This window comes from Temnothorax curvispinosus, unplaced genomic scaffold (assembly GCF_003070985.1).
Source record: "Temnothorax curvispinosus isolate PA1 unplaced genomic scaffold, ASM307098v1 QBEX01007285.1, whole genome shotgun sequence".
Taxonomy (NCBI): Eukaryota; Metazoa; Arthropoda; class Insecta; order Hymenoptera; family Formicidae; genus Temnothorax; species Temnothorax curvispinosus.
This window is the reverse complement of record NW_020217065.1, coordinates 382,333-404,843: the sequence shown is the minus strand read 5'-3', so window position 1 is coordinate 404,843 and position 22,511 is coordinate 382,333. Positions and strand designations below refer to the sequence as shown.

The 22,511-nt window shown below is 40.1% G+C and overlaps 1 protein-coding gene and 1 long non-coding RNA gene across 6 annotated transcripts in view; one reads left to right on the top strand and one right to left on the bottom strand.

The window, feature by feature from the left end:
• LOC112456860 (protein artichoke-like) overlaps nt 1-22,511 on the bottom strand; it is a 155,662-nt gene that overhangs the window by 51,206 nt on the left and 81,945 nt on the right. For 3 of the 5 annotated variants that reach the window (XM_025019627.1, XM_025019628.1, XM_025019624.1), the window contains exon 2: nt 1,757-1,840. The exons of 1 other annotated variant lie outside the window; for it this stretch is intronic. The gene's annotated coding sequence lies outside the window, so the exon portion shown is untranslated. Of the gene's footprint in view, nt 1-1,756; nt 1,841-4,811; nt 5,322-22,511 lie in introns of those variants that run through there. One more of the 5 variants, XM_025019626.1, reaches the window with a different exon arrangement.
• LOC112456862 overlaps nt 5,559-22,511 on the top strand; it is an 87,886-nt gene continuing 70,933 nt past the window's right edge. Inside the window, exons 1-2 of the long non-coding RNA XR_003041027.1 lie at nt 5,559-6,102; nt 6,546-6,587. This is a non-coding gene — a long non-coding RNA (uncharacterized LOC112456862). The remainder of the gene's footprint in view (nt 6,103-6,545; nt 6,588-22,511) is intronic.

The following is a 22,511-nucleotide window of genomic DNA, read 5'->3' as shown; positions in this document are numbered from 1 at the left end:
GACGTGCAATACTGTGCTATTCCGGTGTTGTATCGCGCCTCGCGACAAAGCCTTGATTTGTCCGCGATGTTTATGTGTGAGAAACAGAATAGCGTTAATCTAGGAGTCTCGGCAAAATCGAACAGTCGCAATCGTTTTAAGTAATATTGAGAGTACGAGGAAAAAAGATATGCAATTAATTGAATTACAATTGTAACAAATTACGGTCGAGATTACCTTGCATTTTATATCGATATAGCGATACGGCATTTTGACCATAACGGCTTTCCATTCAACGTGAATATTTTTAAGATTCATTCACATGTCCGTTTCACTCAAAGACGCTGTACTGTCGACTTTGAAAACAGCTGACGCGCAGCAATGAATAACGTTACACAGTGCTGAATGTGCTTTACTTCAAAATACATTTCTTTTCACAATGCGTTCCTGAGAACGTATTATCATGAGATAACGTCTAAAGTAAAACTTCCACTTCTTATACTCGATAAAATATCGAAGAAATTATACATACGCCATTTCAGTGGAATGGTATCGTATAGCAAGGAAAATAACATTAAGAAATATCTAAACGACGCGACGTCTGAAAACTTATCTAAGAGGCTATGGGTATGCTATAGTCTTTTGAGTATTTATATTATCTAAATGTGTCTTGAAAAAGCTCAATAGAATTCCTTGATCACAAAAATTGTTATTTTGAATTGTGCAACACATGAAATAAATTATCAATTCAATCTTTTTAACACAAATAAATTTTAGATAAATTCCATCAGCAATGGGATACGTATGATCAAAAATTTTACGTAATTACGGTAGGTATAATGCATGTTAAAAGGTTGCTCAGGATCATAATTATTTTACGGATCGTTTTAATTAAAATTTATATCAAATTTTACTCGCTCTCCCGCGAAGTTTCGAGCCTGGCGAGGCGCTTGGAACGTAATTCTAGCAGCTCCTTTAAATATCCGCCCTTTCATTCTGCGATCATTCTAAAAGGGCTTTTCCAGGGAAATGATGGTTCCACATTGCCGCGATAAGGAACGCGGAATGCCGCCGAGAGCGTTTCCTCCCGCGAAGGGAAATGTCATCCGTTCGCAATGAAGCAGAATTTTTCGCTTCGCTTCTTTTAACGGTAAGTTAGAATTTCTCTTGAGAACGGAGCTAAGCGAGCCCGAAATTCTTGCAGACGTAAGTGTACTCGGCGCGTCGTACCACGAAGAGGGAGAAACACGAAGCGGAGAAACATTAGGAACTATTTATCAGTTGACTTTCCATTCCTCGTGTACCTCCTTCTTGCAGAAATAGTGCTTGGTCAAGGAAAAAGATTTCGATTTAAGTTGTGATAGCCGGTTAGATTTGTGGAATAAGAGCTTCGAGAGGTAAAAGAAAAATTATATCATAAAAAGAAACGCTTGATTTTAGAGATTTATATATTTATCGGAGTCGCGGGCATTGGTAAAAATTCGTCGTTTCGGGGGGGGGGAAGCAAATAATTTAAAATGCAAGGTTCTTACGTACTAATCTTATTTTAACGTAACTTATTCATAAGTTTCTCGAATCACTTCAATATTGTTTGAAAGATTGATTAACGGTGAGTTATATATAGCGATTTAACGCAACTTGTATAAGAAGGTATATCGATTACAGCGAACGTAACGTTACACGCACGCTACACTTTGTGCATAGTAATTGAGATGCAAATATTACTTTCCTAACAATTATTACAAAGTTACTTACTAACAGACTCATTGTTATTTACCTGGCTTTGCGCGCCCTTCGAAAGTTGTCGGTGGGCGTTACGCAGAATATCTACGTCGCAACACCATCCTGCCACGCAAGAATTCTGCAACGAGAGAAAAGATTTTTTGTTTTAGATTGATGGAAACATAAAATATTATTTATTTGTGGAACGATAAAACAATAACATCACCGATTTCTCAATATGACAATCATAAATATACATCAGTTTTTATCAGATTTAAAATTATCTCAGCGTTTACCGCGCGTTTTTCTGATGTTGAATTAAATTTTACGCAAACTTACTTACAGCTACAGAGTTGACAAGTTTCGAGAAAGCCGAGATGGACTGAAAAGCCTGGTACGTTTTAAATTAAATTAGCGGTTAGGAATCAGCTACGCTTGCCGAAAGACTAATTGTAAAGAGAAAAGAGACAAAAAACAAAATAAATTGAAAAGGAAAGAGCGCGAAAGCACATATCTCTCCGACGCGACGCGACGAGATTAGATCTTCGTGCACGATCCGCGAGGTTCGCCACGCTTGAAATCGTATTAATTCTTAAAAGAATGCTGTACACCCGTGATTTAACTCTGCGAGTGCGACGCCGTGAACGTACGTGGACGATGCGATCGGAAATGTACGTAGCTCGCTGCGCAGACGTAACTTAACTACATTAGCCCCCTTCGTGACGGTCGGTAGGGTCCTTTGAGGGTGGCACGGGGTGCCGAATACCAATCAGTTATGTCAATTGGCCCCAACAAAGTAATGAATGGTAATTGCAAGCCGCACGTCCGTCTCGCTCTCCTCCCCCACCCACCCCGGTCCACAACACGCTATCCGCCCTTCGACCGAGTTCAAACACGCTTGCCCCCAAACTGCCCACCACCACTGCGCTCTGACGCTGGCGCTGACCCTCGCCGGTACACACGGTCCGTCGCGAATGGATCCCCGCGTCCGGTCACCATCGATTTTAAACCGGATCTAATCGGATTTTCACGCGGAACACGGGCAGGTGTCGGTAATCATCAGCGGATTCACGCGAATCAACGTATATCGGGATTTCGTATGAACCGCCGAAAAAGTTTGCGAACGATTTACCAGTGAAACGGCGCCAGACGAAAAGGGACTGTTTATATCGAAAAAGGGTCTGGCATTTTAATCAAAAGGAAATATACGACTGCATTTTGTACAGAGAGGAAAAATAATTACATATTAAGGAATTATCGCGAAATAAAAGTTGATATTAAAAATACGAAGTATTCTATAATATTATTAATATATTTTTATTTAAATATTCTATAAACTTCGCTGATCGTAATTTTTAATAGATCCTATTATTTTGGTTAATCTCACACTTCTGCAGTTCCTTTGGTGTTCTCGAGTCGTTATCAGAATTTCATCGATCGTTTAAAGTGGTCGTAATGTGGTCGTTATCAACAACCTCAAACTTCCACCGCTAACGGGCTTCTGCGGGCCGCTTTAAAATTCACTTAGTAGAAGTGCCCTTTTTTTCGTTACGCCGGAAGATTTAAAGGAGCAGCATGCGCTTTGCACCCAATGACGGCGGCGGCACGTTTTCCCGACGTGTGGCGAAAGAAAAACGAGGATACTCGCCTGCCTATCTATTATCTGGTAATTACGCGGCGTAATTACGAATCTCGCATGACTAGTGCCCTCCCCCCCCTCAATCGACCCTTCCGGTTGCTTTCCGGGAGAAGTCGGAAAAATAGGATTTCGCCGGTGATTATGTTTTGCATTTCCGCGCGCAATTACGCCTGATTGCCCCGTCGGCGAATTTTGCCCGGTGGTTTTTTCGCGCAAAGAACGCCCCGCCGTTCTTCTCGGCGAGAGCGACGCGACGGGATGAAGAAACGCTAAGCATATAGCTATACCGCCCCTCTCGTATCTTTATTACCGTTACTCAGCGGTATGGTAATACAAAAGGGGATCCCTCGGATTAAGCTACGCGGGCTCGTTTCCATGCCATTCGTTAGCGTCTACCGTCTACCCGTCTTTGAGAGAAGGTGCCGCGACGGAGTTCACGAGTACGTTTGCAGTTTACAATGCGACGCGATAGGACGCCGGTGTTTCGTATCTCTCTTCGCCGTTTCGACGACGAAACTTGTTATTAACCGTGCAGCGCGGTTATATATACACGGAAGGCACTCACTCCACGATGGTCCACTTGGCCGTGTGTTTGGATGACAAATGCTGTCGCTTAATAAAGGAGAACTATCCCCAATTATAGATACGCAATGTGCGTCGTTCAAAAAGACAATTTTAATATAATATCGCGTATATAAACGTACGAGGAAAGCGATCCGCGCTCTCCTTTTGTGCGCGTCGCGCGAGAGCGAGAGAGCAGGAATTTTATTTCGGAGTCGCGGCAATAAAAGGAATATCGAATAACGAAATTTCTATAAAGCTTCCTCGTACAAGTTTTGCGTTGCGTAATTGCGTCCCTGTTCTCCCTATCGTGTTTTTCGTTCCTGGGGGAAGTACATCTGCAAGTTTACTACAAAATCCACATTACGGAATCCGCCGCGACCGACATGCCCACACATCTCGTTTACTGATAAATTGGAAATTATACCTAGCGGGGGAATTGGCGTGCCGGAATCGCTCCCGCAATAATACGCATATCGACACGTGTTTGTATTAATTTGCGATGATAATGAAACAATTGTTTGCCGAAAGTTTCCTTCGTGCGATTCAACCGCTGTTTATGATTGAAATCGATTTATTTGCGCATTACCGAGAGTACATTCGTCACGTGCAAACACACCGCGCGCGCGCGCGAGCTCGCGATAACCGAAACTATGAGACGCCGGTAAACATTGATCGACTCACGAAATTGAAATTCAACGGCATATGTTGTTTACCCATTGTATCCCGACGCCTCCGTCCTCCGTTAATCAATTGCAGAAGATTCGCGCGTTATGCCGCATCCGCCGGTACATACCACAAATATCAGAACGAGGCCGTGTGGCTTCTCGGCAATACGAGTGTTCGTCACGTACCGCGAAAAAATCGTGCAGGTAAATGATAAAATAACGAACGAATAGCAATTGCTCACCTCACGGTCGCCCCGCCGTCGCCCGATGCCTCTTCCCAGGCCTCCTCCTTCCCTTCACAGACCTCCGCCGTTGTCGCATCTCCGTCGGAACACTCACGAAAAGATCTCGTTCACGCCCGAAAATATCGTCGCTAATGATCGCGCGACACTTCGCACTGCACTCCCGGTATTATTCTCGCGACGCGCGACGCGTACTTGGTTATACCGCGATAAAAGAATTACGGCGAAGAAGCTACGAACGAAGGTATGCGATCCGCTCGACGCCCGTGTCGACCCATAAATGTCTCGCAAGTAGACGCTCGAGAGAATTTCGCGAATCGCGCGACCAACTTCACTCGCCTGGAGCAACCGTCGCGAGAACGATACGTACTTGCTGCTTCCGCACACTTTTTCGCACTTTGAACAACGAACGTAATGCCCCGAGCAAAGGGTATTTACTTTTACGCATTGCGATATAATTCGTGTACTACTCCGCGTTACAATTTACAATCTGAAAGCAGCGATGGTAAAATGGGCCTGGGACCGCGAGCGGAGCGGCGGCGCGAACGTGGCTAACGGCCGCGGCGTGGCGTCTCGGCCTCGGCAACTTGAACGGTGGTGGGGATCAAGTGGGGTTGGGGTGAGTGCGTAGGAGCCTACCCCCACTCCAGGCCCAGCACTTGTTGTGTCGCGCGCTGCGCGCCGAGCCGCCCGCGTCCCGCGTCGCCCGCACCGCGATCCCGTCCCGAAATACATCAATCGGAAAAAGTTGGGGCCGGCTATTCGGCGATTACGCAAAAGTGTGATATATCAAATGTTATCGATCACGTTCTTTCGGATGATCTCGATCTCGTTTTTCTCAACCGTCAACTTGACTGGCGTCGCGTCGCGTGGCTCCGGAGTGAAGTTGCCGTCGCGTCGTTTTCGGAGCACGGATCTCGCGGCGACCGCGACGCGACGGTTGCTCCCGGCGAAACGGCGAGTGAAGTTGGCCGCGTGATTTGCGAAATTATCTCCGCCATGTTGTCGTCCACCTGCGGGACATCCGTGGACGGGCCGCGAGCGTCAGGTGGATCGTACAGTTTCGTTCGTAGCTTCTCCGCCGTGATTCTCCCGTCACCGTGTAAAAAAGTACGCGTCGCGTCGCGAGATTAATACCGGGAGTGCCGTGCAAATGTCGCGCGATCATAAGCGTCGTTATTTTCGTGCCTGAACGATATTTTCGTGAGTGAGTGCGACGGACGGACGACCGAAAAGGGGAGGAGGAGGAGGAGGCCAGGGAGGCATCGGGTAACGGCGGAGCGACAGTGGGGTGAGTAATAGTTATTCGTTCATTATTTTGTTGCTCCGTGGCGAATTCCGTTAATACTTTCTCAAGCGTGACACTTGATTCGCCCATTACGTGATATTCGTTACTCGTACAATACCGCTCGAGGTTTAATTGCGGCTACTCCGGCATATGCGAGAAGGAATATTACGTCACGAACGTTGCGTCTCTCTTATTCGCTCAATCGTTAATATTACTTGCACGATTTTTCGCGGTTATTCGCACGATTAATTATGCGAAAGAGTTGCGGAATGCGAAAATACGCAACCGCTCGCGGCGGCCGCGATTGTTTTAGTATTATTATTTAAAAATCAGATATGTGTTAAAATGACGTCTGAAAAATTTAACGCCGGCGCGGTAATTATTTACTTCAAGTATTGATTCTCTTGTGGACACCGTTTTAATGTGTGAAAATATTTATGTTACAGATCAACGCCAGGGTTTCAAACTCCGCTGCTGCGCATCGGCCGGTGAGTTATTTTTTTTATTCAATGTCAAGGCAATGTTTCGGCAGAAAGCTGCCGCATTCTGATATCACTGATACAGAGCCTTACCCGTATTTTTCTTCACCGGACATGATCGATCGTAGCCGGTAGCCGGTGATAACAAACGCCCGAATATACCGTGGTATAGCGTGTCACGTCGTGTAAGTGTGCGCGGTTTACGTTACATGCAACATTTACACATTTACATCCACACGTGTTCCCACCTCCTTTTCCCACCACCATAGGTCCGACTAAATCTTTGAAGGAGCAACGACAATGCTAGTAAGTGCAGCCCTTCGTTCACAATGCCCATGCAGTAACAAGGTTCGTGTAAAGTGCTCGCAAATCAGACTCGATAAAATGGTAATCGCATCCACGGTAGAAGTTCGCTCGAACGTCCGCAGGGAATGGGAGGGAAAAGAAAAAGCGACCGTAGGTCCTTACTCGCTGACAGTTCTTTCCAACGCGCCGCCAATCAGCGTTCCCGACGAAGTTTCTTTCTGCCTTCAAAGAACGCCGCAAAATGAAAGGGTTGATAGCGCATTTCGCGTTAGCGAGAAATAATTCAGATTTAAATGCACGCGGATTAAAATAAAAAACGAAATAAATACGCAGCGGCTGCAATGGCTGCGAGGTATCGAACATCGCAAAATTTGACTAAGGGGGGGGGGATATAATGAGAAGCTTGTTACCGATCGTAGTGCGAGATCGCTGATCGTATAACATGAGTTTCATGCAAGAGTTCTCGTGTAAGAATGTAAGACAGGCGGGTGCCGTGCGCTCACGTGAGCCGGGAAGGAGAGGGGGAGAGAAGTGAGCTTTTATCCTCGCTGAATGTCGGCAGGAGGAGTTGAATGAACTTCTAGAAAAGTTTTTTTCGGTGATTTATTCGTGTCGTACGCGGCAGGATTTACATCCGCGCGCATTCGTTTTTCTTTTGCGGCGGGAGACCGCCGGGAAAGCCACTTTTGCTCCGGAAAACGGTGTACCGAGATAGAAATTCGGTTCCAATTCTATTCTAAGCCGGGCTGCACAACTAGCTAGCTCTGTAGCGCTCGCGCGCGCGCGGTTGTACGGAAATACAGATCCAATTCACCCCTCAACAGCTCGCTATAGACGCGTCCATTTTACGTTGACGCGCGAATAAAGGCGAATGACAGTGAGCTCACTCATTATCTATTAACGACTCGCTTGCGGTTGATAGGCTCGAGACATTGTTTCGTTCGCACGTCCACCCATTTCCGTGAATAATTTAGAATTTCTCAAATGGTTCAAATTCAAAAACGCTGTGCTCGCAACATTACGAGGCAAAACAATCAGTTTTTACTTAATCTCCGCGTGCTCGTTTCGCTGAAATTTTAACCGAATGTCTCATTAAAAATTTGTATATTGGATATGTTAATTATGCTGTGTAATGAAAATGCATAATCCTTTATTCCCAACGTAATGAAGTTTTCTTTTCATCCGATTATCCCACTTCATAAATGTATTTATTGTGTAGCTCATCAGTACTGTTAATTTCTAATTATACCACATAATAATCGCTCTACATATATTGTACGTGACGGGAAACGGGTGTGGTTGTGACGGCTAATTTCTGGATTAGGGAAGTCTTTCTCGTGTTATAGTGTTAAGTCAAATAGATTCTCTCTCGTGACGTAACAAAATTACTGTTTAACCAGCAACAAACATATAATTCACAATAATGCGTGTAGTTAGTTTTTATTTCCTTAATTTTTATAAAATTACCATCTCCCGCTCTGGCTATTACCTATAAAATTACGTATGTATTTTAGTAAAATCTTTAAAACACTTAGAAATTATTTGTGCTTGAGGCACTTATTTATTTAATTAGAAAAAACTAGTTAGATGTTAGTTAAATACGATGAGTATGTATATAACAGTGTAAGAAATCTGATCCAGCTTATATACAGACAGTAAGTAGATGGTTCTATCGAAAAACAGGCTCCGGTGCATATCTCGCTACATAGAACTCAACTTTGTGTTATTACTTCTACCTGCAAGCTTTGGATCAAATGTCAGTGGCTCCGCGGATTTCTCGTTACGCGTTCGGAAACAAAGAGATCGTTAGGACATTTATACGGTACGTTGCATCGATAGTTCAAGCGAAAGCTTCTTAGCCTACTGGTGCTGCAGTCGGTGAAGTGCACCAATCGATATGCGGTCGTACGTCACCGACATCTGTGCGCTACATCGACTGATGCAGCACAAGCTTTGTCTTGCCTTTCCGCGGATATTTCGCAGGATATTTCATCTCGAGCTTCTCATATATTCGAAGGCGAAACTCAGATCAATCGATTGACATTCAAATACCCCGTGGCAGAGCGAACTATCTCAAAGGAGCCAGACTTCGCTCTTGGTTCGCGGAATATTTTGTCAGCATATTCATGTAATTTCATATATATAGTTATTATTTACATACTAACGGAGATCAAAAGTAATCTCTTACATCCGGAGATCCTTTTTCCTTCTTGATTTATATTCGTCTTATTTCGGGAAGCCTTCAATGTCGAATAAAATTGTACCGTTTTATACTTATAAATATTAATATTGTTATAAATAAAAAATAATTATTTTCATTGAAACGCGCATTTTTCTGCGATATAAAAATCACGAAATGTAGGCGTGAAATTTATATTCAGGATACACACGTTTGAGGATACAAAGAAAAACATACTGCAGCACGCTGAAGTAGCAATATCGGCGAGAACTCCCATATGATTATAGCTGCCCTTGATAACCAATATCCGGTGTGCGAACCTCTATTGCTAGATACATACACGCGGGATGACAAATATGCTCTTACTATACGCCTATGGCGCATATATTATTCATAACGCTATTATCATAACGCGATGTCGACTGGTTTATGAAGTAAAGCTGCCACGCTCGATAGTTTGGAAGTGCTCCAGATGAGAATAACCACGAGGATCATATCTCGCGATTAACAAGACACGGTGCGACAGTTTCGCGTGCTAGGAGTTTTTTTTTTCGAAGTATCAAAATTCGAGTCGCGTGCTATTTCACGCGAATGACTCAGCTGTGTTTTCTTACACATTCTCGCGATAGTAACGGAGATAATAATTTTTGGGGTAATTTAATGATGCCTGCATATAAAGAGACATTAAAGAGACTCCACGCTTGGGTAGCATGTCTGGATGATTTAGTGCGATGATAACACGGATCTCGGACCTGCGTCGTATTTCATGAGCGGTGATGATATGCAGTACGGATGGATGGACGTGGCCACTTTTGCCGGATGGACCGGTAGGAAATGTCCATCGGTGAAATGAGACTAATGTACTTGGAGCACGTGCGCCAATGATGACCCACCGTTTACGCTCTGTATAATACATACAAAATATGTTATGCCGCGAAGTAGCTTCGCTATAGAAAAGGGTTTTTGTGGCAAATATTTGTCACAAGCCCCAGACTACACAAAAATTTAACCTAAAATTATTCAAAGAAAAATTAGAGTAACATGTCTAAACTTATAGTTCTTCTTATTCGTTTTCTGCATTTTGGCGTTTTACATGAGTTTCTACTTCACCGAACTGTTAAAGTTTCGAAGCGGGAATAAGCCAAGTTCATAATTTGCAAGATCCATTTTAAGTAGAAAAATATATAAAATAAAATTTAAAAATAATGAACCTTTTTGCTCCGAGCTTTTCACGTATCAGTATAGTAGCGCCCGTTATATTGTTGACCATCAAAATATTAAATATGTTAAACATGAAATTTTTAAAAGCTTTTTTGCTTCTCATATTAAACGTGCGATAGAGGAGTAAATAAATTTTTATCTACACAGAACGTTACAGAAAACAAAGTATGAAAATACTATACACTATTTTTTTTCATAAAAGAGATAGCTGCGTTTTTCTATTCCTGCAGTTGCCCCAGGCATATATTAAGTTGTAAAGTTACTGCCAATAACATAATAAAACACTGTTTGCAGACTGTCTACCTACATATATGTATGTATATACATATAGGTATATGTTACGTAGTTTTTAAAAATGAAATTACTTTGAATGTTGTCACATTGCGCTATTTGATTGTTTTGTTTTGCATGAAATTCAATTTTTAATATTGCATTTGAAACATATTACTTAAAAAAAAGTATAAAAGTAAAATATGTTTGTAAAATGTAGTTTTCAAATAAATAGCTTTTAAAATGCTTTTAAATTGCGTATTACTTGTTTCAAGTATATACAATTATCTTTATATGTAAATAAATAATTAATCTGATTAACAAAAACGCGACTTGAAAGGAAAACGAAGCTAAATATATAATTTTCGTCATTAATACATTCACAGCTTTTAAGTTTTCAACCTTTCTCTGGCCCTAGTGTGAAATTAATTTTACTCTTTAGTAATTGTGTATGAATGGAAGGAATTGCTCAACAAAGAAGTAGTTAGTAATTTTTAATTGTGACTGAAGGATTAACATTCTATTTTCCGATACATTTAATTAACTTGTACATGAATCTACATGAAAACATGAATACTATTTTAATCCGATTAAGTTCAATTATCCAGCTTTTTGTTATAGCAAAATGAAGTACACTTTATCAACCGGTGTAATAATTAATAATTAGTAATAATGATATTATTACCAATATAGAGAAGATTAAAGTGATAATATTAGTTGAATTTAACTGATGTTACCTTGCATAATAGAAAAATAAGATTTACTTCACGTTTTGAATGGTTTAAAAGACATAATAGCTTTATATCTGGTAGATCAATTTGAGATAATAAAATATAAATCTGCGAGAGTTAAGCGTAAAATAACTTTTACGCGCTTTTAAATCTTAATGTGAAATCAATCCACTTGTGCTTCCGTGACCTTTTGAAATGGAACTCGGACGGGTTCGAAGTGAGAGAAGATTCATTGCGATAGATTTTAAGTTTATTACTCGTGAGTTTTCGGACAGTGAAAGTGCAGGAGTGTGGTAAAATTCCAAGCGTGCTCCAGGGACTAGAAGAAAGACATTCCGAGATCGTTACCCGACATTTGGCTCCGATATTGAATGAGAGTTCTTCAGACTTGAGCTAAAAGAAGAAACTCGAGATTAAGTAGGAAAGAAATAGAGATCACGATGGCGCGATAGTGCTTCGGTGTTATTCCACTCCGGTCATTTCGACCGATTCATTTGGTAACAAGTAAATTGAAAGTTTCATTTTGCCGTATATATACGTGAAAGTTTCAAGCCCGCGGTAAAAAATTGCAATTATTTCTGCATGGTGCATTGTCCACGTGCAAAACGATAACATCAAATAATTCCAATTTGCATGTTTACGCGGCAGCTGCATATAGCGTATATATAATCATCAAAAAATTGAACGGCAGGAATCGCGCGTTAGCCCGATCCAATATCTTCTATTGTGCACTTCATGTGTAGCCCTCGATATTTCCAAATATCAATATCTTAATTAAAGATATCACACATTTTACTTTAACTGACAATTACATTTAATGAAATATTTGTTTCGCAAAACACGGGATGCGTAATTCTACATTCCCGATTATTTATCGTTATTATATCGATTCTCGAAATTCAAGAGCGTTGTCATATTGCACGGATGAGTGCAGCTTTTTTAACGATATCGCGTGTATGCACGTGCGTTTCCGCAATATTTATATATCATCACTCTTTTTTTTGGTTTATCCATATAAACGTGCGTGCTCCCGCGATCGAATTTTTCAATAGATGTAGCGATATCGTGCGAAACTCAGCACGACGCGCAATCCTAATACCAACGGGATACATAACGATAAGAGATCGCTGACTTTAGATATAACTACTTGCGTGGACCGGACGCCAGATAGGAAATTAGTTTGTTCTCGCTAATCGTGGCGCGTGGTTTACGTGTGTGTTGCAGGACTACGGCTATTCGCTATACCCTCGTAGGTTTTGCTATCTTGTGTGGACTATCTGCAATCTGGACAGTGACACATTGTTGCTACGTCGGATATTTCTGTAACAATGAAGATCTGTCACGATACACGCAATCATCCCTATGACGCGTGTGACGTGTCATGTGGTTTTAGGATTAAACTGTATCATCATGCGCTACGTATTAAATCTATAATTGCGAGATAATGTATAATTGCGTCTCAGAAATGCTCAATCTTGGTAATTTAAGGGAATTATGTGAAATACTTGTTCAAGTAGTTTTAAAGTTATTAAACATCAGTTGATCTAAATAATAATTCACAAAAATAACGGTAGATACAGTGATATCAAGCGCAATTCTCATAAGTTGTCTAAAAATTAAGAAATCAGTATTCTTGTACAGTCTACGTAGATTTCGTTTTTGTCCATGTTACAGAAAAGAATGCAATTTGTTTCTTAGTATTCGGTCTTCCATTAATGCCGCTTTGTTATTGATCCTTTGTCGCAAGCGGAAACGTTCAAGTACGCTCGAAAAAGCGACGTGGCGAAGTGCCGTGAAGAAGCGTTGCGCTAATACTTCTCTGCAAAATGAAAAAAGCGGAAATCGGTTTACTAGTGTAAGACACGATAAATATAGCACAATTCTTGCTAAAGATGCCGAGACACAATGACGATCAGGAACCCATTATTTTCTCCTCCGGTACTTGATTAAGTACCGCGCGACATTCAATTGCTGCATTCATAAAATTTTCGAAGACCACCTTTGATTCTTATTTATAATCAATACGTTTATCGCGGAAAAATAAAAAATTGCGCGACAGGAAAGACGCAGCGCGCAATAAAGAGAACAACAGGAGAATAAAAGTTCACCGCAGTGAATTTCAATCCAATCGAGATTATGATTTGTTTTCCGGTCGACTGACTCACTCGCGCATTATCAAGGTGGCGCTTGAAGAAGCGCTGGAACTGCAGCTGGAACGAATGATAACGCATGTTACGAACAAAGCAACGATCGGGAAAAGATTGCCGTGTATTTCCGAAGCAATTCTAGCGTACATGCCCTTTTCCCTGGGGCAGCAACTTTCCAGATAAATCAAATATGTAGCGGAATGTGCGAGGCAGCGGCAACGAGGTGGGGGTGGAAATAGACTCGGTGTCGGGCGTCGGAGGGCAAAATCCCCTCGTCGAAGCTTCCGCACCGAACTGTCTGCACCTCGCAGCTCCGAACCTGGAAACGCGATGATGTCGCGCGTAATTAATTCGCCGTTGCAGTTACATTCTCCTTCTCCTCATCTCCGTTCTCGCCACTCCCTTCCCCCTCTTCTTGCTTGAAACCTCGGAGATATCGGCTGTTTGTAAATAATTCTAATCTAGATATTGCAGCGCCGTGCATGAAAATTGAGCCTCCGAATTCGCAGCGTATTAATCAGAATACAAGATAACATCGAATATCCCTGTCGAGTCGCGCTCGCAACGTTGGAGTTGCAACCCGAAGATGTGTGTATTAACAGACTATATACGTTGAAATTATACGTCGACGCGTATGTTACGTGTGAGATATCGATAATTTTGGAATTGAACGGCTTCATTACTCGAATCGTTGAAAATCGGATTTGTACGTGTATTGTGTGTTGTTCGTTTAAAGTCCAGTTACCCGCATAATCCACCGGAAATGCGCAAAACGAAACGTTATTGTTCTCAATTTGAACGTACTTGTTGGGTCTCAGCTTTTTATCTCTTATACATATGTCATTCTAACTTTTAACGTGAAGCAGTGCGTGAATAACACGCTACTCAAGATAACTTTTGATTGTATAGTCACCTGTGTTTTGCGATACATACGTAGATTTTCCTGCGTGCATTGTCAAAAATACCTATTTTGATAAAAGTATTAATTTTATATGAATTTATACAATTTTACAATATATTTAATTATAAAACATAGCGTCTCTCCTGTGATAAAAAATTTTAGATTTTGTAGAGCTCAGTACGTGAACGATACAATTAACTCTTCAATTATTTATCCATCGATAACTTTGTACACGTTTCGTACTCCATTACATTATAATTGATGCAGACGATTTTGTTTGCGTGGCTTGATTTTCTGTGATGAAATCGGCGTAGCATAAAACATTGTAGTGCAAAATCACCACGCAGTCGCGTTTAAGGAAAAACAATGCTTCTGCAAAAAGCAGAAGCACGAAAATATCAAAATTCGTGACGCTAAAATGAAAGATCTATGTCCACAATTTTTTACTATATTTTAATATTACTATATACTCTGATATGGTTTATAACTGTATTTTAATATAGCTATATTTTTATATTGCTATATTTTAGTGACATTGTAACGTTCCTTGTACCGACCCTTTCTCTATCTCTCTTTATTTTTATAACGCATTTATACCGCTCCTTCATTATTTCTGCCCCGGCAAAATACTTTTATCTTTCTCCAAACATTACAATCGCCGCGAAATAACGACGTAGACCCAGTATCGCGATGCTCACGCATTCATTAAACGCGCGCGTGACATCGTGTTATTTTTACACGTCCTGACTTAGCACCGCCCGCACGTACCGCAGATATATTGCAGGAAGTTCACCGAATGTTACTCGCGCAAGACCGCAATTCGCTTTTGTTTGTGCGCGTATACATCTGCTGTTCCCCCATATCCGGTACGTATCGGTTCCGTCCGGTCGAACGAAAACGGAAACTAATTTTACGGGTCGTCAAATCGTTTATCATCGACGTGATTCCCGACTTAAGCGACGTCGGCGTTTATTACGCGGGTGCGAATATGCGAACGTGCGGGACACAAACAGGGGACTTCGCACTACCGTTCGGCGAACAAGATATGACGGATGTCTCTCCACACAGACGGCGGTATATATTCTCCCGCGCATCTCGAGGCGAAGTGCGAGAGAGGGCGGAACGACGATACGGAAAGCTGCGTGTATCGCTATTATATAGTATACGGGACTTTGACGTCTTAAGATGGATCGCGCCGTTTCTCGAAATGTCTATCGCGTAAATCATTACTCGCCTGAATTTCTCTGCGTTTTGCGGAACGTACGAACGAGCGAAAGATCCGTAAGCTATGTTTGAGATTTTCTCTCTTTCCTTATGCCCCTTCGAAGTATTACGCGCCTTTGAGCGACTCGCGGTCAAAGAGGTTGCGAAACGAAGTAATTAATTAATGCGCCGCATTTCTCGCACGGCTGCAAGCCCTCCTGTTTTCCGAAGAGTTTTCCGCGGAGCGATGCAAATTACTCTCGATGTATCTGACGGGAGAGTTTTATTGGAGATTAAGCGGAGAAGTGATGGTCGGAGATATGAGATTATCCATTATGCGTTTCTGGCTTATAAAATTACGTGCTTGATTTTATCCACTACATCCACTGCGCTTAAAAGTTCCCGAATTTCTGAATTATCGATTTTCCAAATTTAGAATCCTGATGAGGAATCTGTATTATGTGCGGTCAAGCAATTAAAATCGCTAGGGGAGAGCCTCAAATTTCTATTATTCACGATTATTAATACAAAAAATTTAGATACTTTCTTTTGAACATAAAATAATATATGACTATTGTATAATTTCTTTCATGTAACAATACTTTCGCTTATAAACACGATTACTGTTTAAAGTAAAATTTTCATATTAACTTTATTTGATATTTAATATTAAAAACATGACGAGCGGTATTACAGCTATTTATTTGCAGCAGCTATAGGGAATCGCGTCGCATTGGTTATTAACGAGAAAACGTTCTGTGCTAATAATACCGGTTAATTACGAAGTTAATTGTAAGATAACTAGATAAGCGCACAAACTGCCCGACAAATTTGTTAGGACGCTTACGTACTTCTCTAATTGATTTTAACAGCGCGAATGCGAATGCATTGTTTCACTCGGTGATTTAGCGAGTACGCGGTTGCCCAGCGCGTATACGCGATACCATCGATAACATGGCATATCAATATTACGCGGCTACGTATCGTAATCTGCGCATGTAGCGGAACGCTTTCCTATAATCCGATCACTCGTAACAATCGCTCGTGGTGATATATTTTCGGGCTTTCAACCCTATTTTTTCTTTTCCCGGCGGAAATTTCGGTGCGGCGAGGATTATGTGTTTAACAATGCGGTTACGCGAGACCCTACCTGAGAGACGTAATATGATTTTCTGTGTACTTAATTAACGAGTCGGGATATCATTACTGTCGCGTGGTACGTGAAATTTACACACGTCTAAACGTTGATTAAAATTGAATAGCCTTTTTAATGAGTCCACTCGTTGAAAATTACGAAAATTTAATAAATGAGCAGGCAAAATAACGAGCCTACCAACCAAAAAAAAAGGCATTAGCATTAGCGAATTAACATATTCGCTACAACAATGCTGGCGTGCATTCGTGCAATTGGACACGTCCAAGCCGCATTGAGTAGGAGCGAGCACGTTACGTTAAAATAAAAATATGTTAATATGCACGTCGTCATTTGCATTACCAACATGCAATCTCGTGACGTGATTATCATACATTTCGCTCTTAATTTTCTAGTTCACTAATCGATACCATTCGAAACGACGGCGATTGGTAGATAAAATGCAACACTAACTGAATTTTCATTCGCTTAATTAGCGAACCGATGTATCATTTCAATTGTATAAACATGCTGTCTAAAATTCACTCACGTTTGCACGAAAATTTACGATTAGATATTATTCCAAATTTGCTTCCCGCGTTGTAAACGATCGATAATAGAAGCGTAATGTATCAGCGGAGGCATGAGGCTGAACGTAATATACTTAGTAGATGCGTTAACATCAGCAAAGTAGCTTAGTCCTTAATGACTGAAACGCGGACTGAAACTCACTCTGAAATCTCATTTATGAGAGTGCATATCTCCAATTCCGTCGGGATTCGCAATTTACGTCTTTGTTTACCGTCTTGTCCGACAGTGCTCTTTGCGCTCCGAGCGTCAGCGGCAGTCTAGTCTTGTTTCCTTTACGTCCTTGCGGTATTTATGCACCAGAATCGTGTCTCAGTCGAGAATGAGTACAAAAGTGCGCCACATTAACATACGGTTCATTATATGTAATCCTCGCGGTCTCGTTTTCGTACTATTCGCGCTTAAATCCCGAGTGCTCGGCGCAGCATAGTCGCGCGCTGTCTTCAGCTAGAAAATTATGAGAAATATTATCTTATAAGTGCGTACCGTCCTTTGTAATTCTTCAGAACAATGGTTTTTAATTTTCCAACGACTGGCATTCCTCTGATTCTTAAAATACGTTTTAAAATCTTTTGTAAAGAATTTTAATTTGTCATGTTAAAGCATAATCCGTAATAAAATTGAGTTTGCGAGTTAGTTGCATTTGAATTTGTGCCCTTCAAAGAAGACTTTGCGTGTTAAATTCATGATTGATCTGCCACCTGATATATCTATCTACAAAGTGTTCCATGTTCTGTGTATTTTCTTCATCTGTGAATTCTTCGAGCAATTCTAATGTTCTTAGTAAAAATTCAATTGCACATAAATTTCAGCTTTCCAACATTCAATTTTAAATATATTTTCTTTCTAACTTGCAAGTTAAAATTTAAAGTAACTATGATTTTATATCATAAAAGGAATAGCATAATTACATATATTATAGAAAAAATAGTGTCATTTTACCTCTTTCACCTTTAAAATTTAAATTTTATCGACTCCCAATAGTCTATGCAAAAGTTATTTGTGGATCTTTATTGTAGCTTTGTCTACATAAGAGAAAACTTGAAAATGTAATATGCATGATAAAATTACGTTGTCAATTTGCAAGAGGTGTTATTAAAGATGACGGCGATATGATATTATAGCGCGTACTTGCTACTGCACGTGATACACCAGAAAGAACGGTTTTGCTGAAGTATCTAAAAATTTAGCTGGATACAAATTTGAAAATAATTTTGTTGCACCATTAAAATTTTTAGATACTTCAGCAAAACCGTTCTTTCCGTATAGTGTCTCGGGGATGAAACAAAATTATCATGTTATGTGAAGCACTTTGTTAAGATTTTATCGATGCGACATGGATGCGAAAGTGATGGAAAATCGAGGCCCTCTAGCTATGATGAAACTTTCTTAATCATCGATAGCTGGCATTATGGGATTCTCATATAGGCGAGGAAAACGTGTATATGTGTATGTGCTATCAGAAAATTGCAGAATCGCTCTCCAGTTACATCCACTCGCAAATTTAGATTCGCTTCTATTCGAACTAGCTAATCTCATGTAAGCGTTATTTCTTTATGGATCTTGCAATTAGCTTTGCATTTTCTGAGATTTCTGTTTTCATATAATTATACAATATTCTGAGGCACGAACGTGTCGTGTCACACACTTCTTTACGTACGAAAAATAAAAATATAAAAAATAAAATAAAGCTAAACAGCAAAACGACTGGCAATAAAGAGAGCTATGTAAAAGAAAACACGACGAAACGCGATCTCACGATAGTCAGCAGCATCCGGGTTGTGCCACACACGAACGAATCGGCGTGGGGAACATTATAATGAAATCGGTTTTCGCTTAGCGCGCTCTCAAGCGGCCTTTATTAAATCTGCGATTTCGTCGCCTCTCTCTCTCTTTCTCTTTCTTTCTCCCTCTCTCTCTCTCTCTCTCCTTCTCTTTCTTTCTCTTTCTCTCACACCCACGCTTCTTTTTTTTATTATTATTCACAGCTTGCGATCTTACGGCCCTATTCTCGACGACGGACTGAGGTGAACCTGTCTATTGCCCTTTACTTCTTTTTCCTTTCTTGCCTTTCGCCGATCTCGAGTGAACTTACAATGGCGGGCCACGCCGTCTTTACTGCTCGATGGTCTCTTCCGTCCATCGCCGTGGATTGAGAGGGAATAAAACCGTAATGCACGTGAAGCGCTTAACGGTAACTCGACGTATTCAATTTAGTCCGCACTCCTGTATTTCACGTTTGCAGCAGGCGAACCTGTTCTCGGCTTTCCTTTACGACCAGACTTGCACTCGCAGATGCGACACTGTCCCTTATAGAAAATAAATATTTAGTTCAAACGAGAAAGCGAAAAGGCAGTGCCTTCTTTCAAACTTTTCTTAAGTGTTGCGAATAAGTTAAAGTTGTTTTAACGCGTCCCTTGATTTCGTGGATACGATCCTTTATTTTCCGTGGAAATGTAATGAAGGATTAGCCTTTCACATGCGGGCGAAACTAACATCACTTGCCGCTCGACATGATAAAGCGTTTTAAAGTTTAACGAACTCTAAGCGAGATAGCAATATGATTATCCGAACACATAATCGCCATAACTGTATATAATGTTTTAAACTTTCAAAAATTTAGAAATAGAAATAGAAATAGATATTGATATTGATATTGATATTTAAATATCACTTGACCTAATAATTAAAATTTCAAGGAAACGTGATCATTTCGAGCTCGCGAGATTGTTGAAAATTGTCTCGATGCTTTTTTTCTCCTCTCTTCCTTTTTCTTCCGGACGAGAGTGTGCGGAAAGTGTTTCTTCCCTGATGCAATAGAAAAACTAATTTTCGGCGTGATCTGGGTTTCATATCGCTAGCGCTGGAAATACGGAAAACGGAATTAGGAGAGCGCTGTTAGCCGCCGGCTGAAATGGGCTTCGGGTCTCGCTTTGGCCGCGCAGTTAATTTTAGTTTCGTTTGGAACATTTTGTGTCGACGATAGCCGTAGGCAATTCTCTTATGCTGTTCGTCGCACACAGGAAAAATGTCGCAAAAGTTGCTGTTTTAAATACCAGCACACTTGGTAAATAAAATATTCATTACAAGTCACATTCGGTCAATTTCTATTTTTATAAATGTATTGGTGATAAAAAAGAGAAAAAAGGATATACCTAAAAAATATATATTGATATACACACAAAAATAAACGTAATTAAAGTGTTTTACAAATAATAGCATGCCTGCAGCTTGATCAAATTTTCAGAGAAATTTAATGCGGTAGATATTTGCGAACCGCAATAAAAAATAAAATTTATTACGCCAGAGAAAAATTCTAAATATCTATAAATAATATATTATATAGGTATTTCAAACGGTCAAAGTTTTTACTTCTGAATCAAGATCAATTAATTCCACTCCAAAAACGAAGGATGCTAATCATTACGGAACTGAACTGTCACATCTCTCTCTCTCTCTCTCTCTCTCTCTCTCTCTCTCTCTCTCTCTCTTTTATCAATAATGCATATTAATCAAAGATTTATATACCAAAAACGAGTAACCGATAATGCCCGTGTATATTATTAATACTTCAGCGATCGTTATTTTTCTTCTATTAGATATTTATCCTAAAGCATATTTTAAACGTTCATAATGAGCCAAAATCGCATGTACAAATCGTAAATAGCTAAAAAAAAGTAATTTTTTTGTACGATATGACAAATTTTAATAATTCCCTAAAGGTTCGCAATGTTATTAAAAAATGCAATTATGGAAAGCACGAAAAGAGCATACTATTCATATATTATTGAGAGGCGTGACGCGGTCGTTCCAATATGATAAACGGTGAAAATTATTTGTTAAAGCTCATATATAATTAAGTTGAATAAAAAAGTAATATATATCGCGTGGACGCAAAAAGGGATTTTGTCGAATCCGATTTGCGCAGTTCATATTTTATCGGAGCACAAATGCAAACGTTATTATCGCGTAATTTTAACCAGAATAGTATATAATCTGCTATTTTTTGGCATACAATTTTATGTTGGTATTCTTTCGAGTTCACTTCACTTTTTGTCCTATGAGTATTTTATAAATGCATCTCGCGTACTTGGGCGTACCGTTTACCGAGTTAGAAATCGGTCATGCCTTAACTGTTTGCCGATATCGGCAAATCAGTCGGAAAAGATATAAAATCCCAGCGCGATACCCTACGATACACACACACATACAGAGCGGCTTAACGAACTTTTATTAAAATAGAATTTGAGACGCACGTTGCTCACGTGTCAGACGCTTGGTACGGTGGAAACGAACCGGCAAACCATTTTGTATGTTCAACGTGACTGTGAAAATATGCGTGGGCATGAAACTAAATTAGTCGCAGTAAGAATTTGAAAGTGGTTAAAAACCTTTCGCCGAGTCCGCTAATAGCAGCACGTACGAGGTATAAAAATGGATTTTGCAAGTACCGTCTTTTTTGCTAATTGAGCATGAAGTTCATTACAGGTCGCGTTAAAATTCTTTCATTGAGTGATACGTGATTTCGTCATTTTATTGTAGAAACATCTTCCGTACGACGCTACAAAGGGAAAAATCTCAAACTACATGTTATCTCACAAACATCTTTGAAACTAATGAAAATAATGTAACACCAAGTAAAATCCACTAAATAAAATAATATTAATAACGATAAAAGCCAGAAAGAGAATAAATGTATTTCACGTTGTGTTTATTAATTAAAAATATTAATACCTTTTGGAGCCGGCAGCAAAGAGATAATTGATAAGACCCACGAATAAAATCATGCAACGGATATGGGAATGTCTGTTCCGTATCATAATAAATAACAGGTGCAGACATGAAACGGAAAAATGACAATGTTTATATAAGGGATAATACCAGCATAACATCGATACGTGCATAGCTGCAATTGTATAATGGCACTTCGCTTTAACGTCGATAAAATACGTCGTGCTTCGGTATGAATAGCTGCGCGTTTTCGTGTAACAATGGGTCGCAACAATGCGTGGAAGATAAAAATGTAGCTATGTGAAACAACAATTATAAAAATCTCGATTATGGAGATACGGATATTAGATTTAGCTCTGCTATTTTCTATTATCTTGTTTTTTATTTCTTATTTTTGTCCTCTTCATATTTTACTGAAAAATATATTTGATATGCTAACGTTTTTGAAGTAAGATATTAGAATAGTATATAGGGTATCGAAACCATATTCGTATTGTTAATAATTTAAAAAGTCAGTTCGAGTG